The sequence below is a fragment of the Dasypus novemcinctus genome, chromosome 2, assembly GCF_030445035.2.
Source record: "Dasypus novemcinctus isolate mDasNov1 chromosome 2, mDasNov1.1.hap2, whole genome shotgun sequence".
Taxonomy (NCBI): Eukaryota; Metazoa; Chordata; class Mammalia; order Cingulata; family Dasypodidae; genus Dasypus; species Dasypus novemcinctus.
In genome coordinates, this window is record NC_080674.1 from 27,388,598 (window position 1) to 27,394,585 (window position 5,988).

The following is a 5,988-nucleotide window of genomic DNA, read 5'->3' on the forward strand; positions in this document are numbered from 1 at the left end:
TTTATGTAATATTCTAAATTCTTTGCTATCGTTTCAACAATGCTCACAACATCTTCACAAGGAGTAGATTGACTTTATTTCCTCATCCATAAGAAAGAACTCTTTATCCATTCAAATTTAATCATGACATTGCAGCAATTCAGTCCCCTTTTCAAACTCCACTTCTAATTCTAATTTTGTTATTTTCACTACATCTGCATTTACTTCCACCACTGAAGTCTTGAACTCTTCAAAGTCATCTATGAATGTAAGAATCAACTTCTTCCGAGTTCCTGTTAATGGTGATATTTTAACTTTCTCCATTGAATCATGACTAGCATCAAGAATGGTAAATCCCTTCCAGAAGGTTTTCAATTAACTTTGCCCAGAAGGGATCATTATCTGTGGCAGCGATAGCCTTAAAAAGACTTCCTTTCACTTGAGCACTTAGAAACTATTGAGGACTTAATAACTGGCCTAATTTTAATATCATTGTGTCTTAGAAAATAGAAAGGCCTGCGGAGAGGGAAATTGACAGGGGGGTGGCTGGTGAGTGGAGCAGTTAAAGCACACACATTTATCAATTAAGTTTTTGGTACCCCATAACAATTTTAGCAGCAACATCAACGATAACTGACAACAGAATATCATAAAATCTATAACAATAAATGCAATAATATTGAAAAAGTTTGAAATACTGAAAATGCCAAAATATGACATGGAGATATAAAGTGAGCACAATCTATTGGAAAATGGCACAGATAGACTTGTTCAACATGGCTTGCCATGGACATTCAATTTGTAAAAAATGTAATCTCTGTGACGTACAATAAAGTGAAGCACAATAAAATGATAAATGCCTGAATTGCTTAGTTACTCCAATTTTAAAAAAAACGATTCCATTTTAAAGAAATTTCTTTATTATTATTAATGATATTATTATTATGGATTATATTTGATATTGCTATTTCTTTTTTTATATAAATATATTGCTGTGTTTGTAACAAGTGAAAATAAAAGCAGTGAATTTTGATTGTTTTATTGAATGATGTGAAGAACCAAAATTGATTTTTTAAGGATTTTCGCTTGCATTAAATTTCAGATTTATATAATTTAATCAAGATTCTGGCATTTTATGCAATATGATTATAAACACTTTACATAATTATTTTTTAAAATGATATTATATTCACGCTGTATAAAGTATAAAAACATAAAAGAAAATATTCAAATTTATTCACTGGAAAGATTATAATGATACTATTTTTATATAAAACAGTGAAATAGATGACCACCAACAGAGAGAGTAAATATTGATGATTGTGATTCACACACTTAAAATACTGGTTTATGTTTGAAGACTTGCCATCTTTCTTGCCTGATAGGTAAAAGATTGTGATGAAGAATGGTGGTTAATCTTTATCCAATGTTAATGAAAATCTTTGAGAATGAAATAAAAGATATGTATCTTCACAGAGCTTACAGGTTAAGTAATTCATTTAAAAAATATTTGATTTGTTTTGACATTCAAGCATGGTTTTTGGCACTTAAACTAAAAGAACAAAACAAGCACATTTATAGATGCAGCTTATATCCTGGGAAGGGAGAGAGAGAAATCCAGTGAACAGGCAAATATTAAATGATTTCAAATTATAACGTGTTGTTACCAAGAAAAGGAAGGAAAAAAAGAAAGGAAGAAAGATGAAAGAAAAAAAGGAGAGAGTGAGAAACAAGGAGCAGAGGGAAAATTATAGTGAGAATGTTCAATGTGGAGAGGAATGTATGGGAAAGACATATCACGGATAGTTTAGGCGGAGGAACAGGCCACTGAAGATAATCGGTGCAAAGTCCCTGGTTGGGAAAGTACTTTATAGAAAGTATAGAAAGCCAGGTTAGCCGGAATTTGGACACTGATGAATTAAGTTTTGGAAGAAATGATAGAAATGGGGAATAATAAATCATGCAAGGGATTGCAAAACATTTAAAGAATTTGAGATTTTATTTTTTAGCAGTTGCAAAACTGCAGAATTTTAAAAAAAAAATAGAAAGTGAAGTGGTTTAATCACATTTTAAGAACATCATCTTTCTTAGTTGGAAAATAGATTGGAGGGAGGAAATTGAAATTGGAGATTACACACTGTAGATCTAGTCTAGGAGTAAGGTGGTGATGTATTGGAGGAGCTTGTGAAAGTGGAGATGGAATGAACAGAACCGATTATTTTATTAGCTGTGATTTCAGGTTACAAAAGATGACTCTGTGGCTAGATGGTGGTATGTTTACTGAGATGAAGAATATCTCAGCTCAGAGAAGTGACAGATTTTGGCCAGAAAGAAGGAATAACAAATATTTCTTTTCTGAATACAATCAACCAGATTCCAGAGCTCAGCAGAGAGTGCTGAATATAAAATAAAATTAAAGAGTTACTAGCATGAAGACAGAGCATGATCTCATGGAAGTGCATTTGATTATCAAGAAAAACAGAATAGAGAGGAATGAAAAGGGGATCCAGGACAATTCCCCAGGGAAGTTTATCTTTTATATATCATACTAAGATAGGGAAATCTGGGGTTAGGTAAAATTAGAGACTGTGTTTTAGAGAAGTCAAGAAAATAGGTTGTTTAAAAATAAAATGAGTTATTGATTGTATCAATGTCAAATGATCGGATAGTATGAGGACAGAGAACACATCTAATTTGTGGAGTTAAACACAGGGAGAAAAAATCTAGAACAAGTTTTTAAGTAGATTATTGGGAAGGGTAACCAATTTAAATAATATGCCTTTGTAATATCCTGAAGGTAGTGATGTGTTGGTAAAAGTTCAAAAACAAGATATTTGTGGGAAAAAGAATAAAGGAAAATTGATTGATAATATTTGCCTGTTTCCATGGGGTAGACATCACTACTATGCGCAATTTATTTTTTTTATGAATTGAAGAATTTTTAGATTTGTGGGGTTTTTTGTAGTTTATTTTTTTCACAGCATATCTCTTTATTTTTTTAAATGTTACATTCAAAAAATATAAGAGGTCCCCATATACCCCCCACCCCCTCATCCCACTCCTCCCACATTAACGACTTCTTTCATCATCGTGGGACTTTCATTGCATTTGGTGAATACATTTTGAAGCACTGCTGCACCACATGGATTATAGTTTACATTGTAGTTTACACTCTCCCCCAGTCCACCCAGTGGGCCATGGCAGGACATACAATGTCCAGCATCTGTCCCAGCAGTACCACCCAGTACAACTCCAAGTCCTGAAAATCCCCCCACATCATATCTCTTCTTCCCTCTCCCTACCCTCAGCAGCTACTGTGGCCACTTTCTTTTTTTTTTTTTTTTTTAGGATTTATTTATTTATTTCTCTCCCCTTTCCCACCCCCCCACCCCCAGCTGTCTGTTCTCTGTGTCTATTTGCTGCATCTTCTTTGTCCGCTTCTGTTGTTGTCAGCGGTACGGGAATCTGTGTTTCTTTTTGTTGCGTCATCTTGTGTCAGCTCTCCGTGTGTGCGGCGCCATTCCTGGGCAGGCTGCACTTTCGTTCCCACTGGGCAGTTCTCCTTACGGGCGGACTCCTTGTGGTGGGGCTCCCCTACGCTGGGGACACCCCTGCGTGGCACGGCATTCCTTGCGCGCATCAGCACTGTGCATGGGTCAGCTCCACACAGATCAAGGAGGCCCGGGGTTTGAATGGTGGACCTCCCATGTGGTGGTCGGACGCCCTAACCACTGGGCCAAGTCCACTGCCCTGTGGCCACTTTCTTCACACCCATGTTACAATTTCTTCCATTATTAATCACAATAGTTGCATAGAAGAATATCAGTAAGTTCACTCTAATCCATACTCTATTCCTCCATCATGTGGACCCTGGGATGGTTATGTCCACTCCACCTTTATATCGAGAAGGGGCTTAGATTCTGCATGGATGATGGATGCAATTTTCCTGCAGTTGTAGACATTCTTGGCTCCCTGGTGTAGTGGATGAAAGGCAAAATGTCAAAAACAAGACATTTTTGTTTTTTCATTTTTTGCTACCCCAATTTATTTTTTCTTTAATTCTTCTAAATTAGTATGTATTCTATATCTAACCTTTAAACCCATCACTATATTCCATTTTACTATTAATGGAACTTGCAGTATATTAGGCTTCAATTTGAAGAAGTTTTGGACCATACAAAGGTTCACCTATGGCAGGGGAGGAACACTGGTATGGAGTGTTTTTGATGGGGGGCACATGGCTGGCAGGGAGTTCTCCAGGGCATGTATACAGGGTACATAAAAATGTTTGGATATTTTCATAATAGTTTCAGTTAAAAACGACAACTGAGGGAGTGCTGAGTTCCTAGCCAGGGGATCTCTATCACATTCGCCAATGGAACTGCAACAATCCCTTAAGTGCAATGGCAAAGAGCAATGAAGAAGGATGGTCCAATAATGAGCTCTTGATACTGATGACTATGCTTATGAGCCTGTGCACCTGAAATATGAACTAGGCCAAGAGCTGCAGGGTGCCTAAGAGTTATCTCCTGAGAGCCTTTATGTTGCTCAAATGTAGCCACTCTCTAAACCAAACTCGGCATGTAAATAAATTACCTTCCTCTCAGTGTGGGACATGATTCCCAGGGATGAGCCGCCCTGGCAGTGAGGGATTACTACAAAGCAGCGGCTGATGATGTAACTAGAAAAAGACCTGAATGAAAGGGTCAACTCACACCAGCAGAATATCTCAGCCCAAATGTAATATCAGGTGTTAAAAACTGCTTTTTGACCTTCAATAAAAGGGGGAAATGGAAAGGACAAATGAGTTTATATGGCTATGAGACTCCAAAAAAGAGTCAGGAGGTTATCAGAGGGGTCATGTTTACACATGTCTCAGCAGGGTCCCAAGACAGCCAAAGTAGATACAATCCCAGGCACTGGTTCTCCTGAGGGTTACAGAACCCCAAGGGTTCTATGGTCATGGCAGATGGCTCTGGACTTCAGTGCCACGTCCGTTGACCCTACTTTGGAGTTTGTGTTCTGAATGTGATGGAGTTGGACTCAGGTGTGACCTTTCTACACATGCCTCTTCTGTCACTTTTATTAGACCTGTGGTGGGTGCTGGGGTTGGTGTATACTAATGAGACCAGAATCTTTGGACTGTCCATGTGACAGCCAGGCCTTGAGCATCAGCAGCCTTGCAACTCCTACCCTTTGGTTTATTGGACTTACCCCAACCAGCTATGGGCAAATTTTAGCTACCAAAGAGATGTCAACTAACTCATAAAATTCTGAAAACTTAAGAACCAGGTTTCATGGCCTTGCACAAGCTGTAGACCACTTTCTATGGGCAGAAAAATAATATTAATAAAACTTATTTTGTAATATGGTAAAACTTCACATGTTATACTAAGAGGTAGATATCATAACAATATAGGGGAAAATGGGAAAAAACCTGGAAAGCTAAAATATGAACACAAATCCAATAAAAATATACAGAAAGAGCATGATCAAAAAAGCTCTTGTTTTTGTAAATGGTGGAATAACTATTTCTAAACATCTGGCTTAAAGCAACTTCACAAAATATACTGGAAAATATTTTAAATTTCCTTAAAATAAGAAAAAAGTAAAAAGATAATGTGTAACTTCAAAGTTAATTTGTGTACGACAAACTAACAAGAAATGTCAAAATGTCCATATTTCACCATAAAAGTTGTATGTAAACTGGTATTAGCCTATTGTAACTTTTATATGGAAATAAAAATTTCAAGAACAGTGAATATAACCTTGAAGAAGTGCAGTATGGGGTGCCTTGTTCTACTAAGATATCTCAGTTTATTTTTATAACTTATATAAAATAATGTGCATTTTAAGTACACAGTTTAATAAATTTTGATCAGTGAAAAATGGAGCCTTGAATCAAGATCCCAATTAAGCAATAAAACATTTACATCACTGCAGAAATTTCTTAGTACACCTGGACAATCAGTTCTCTCTTAACCTTCCCGAGGCTACATGTAATACGAT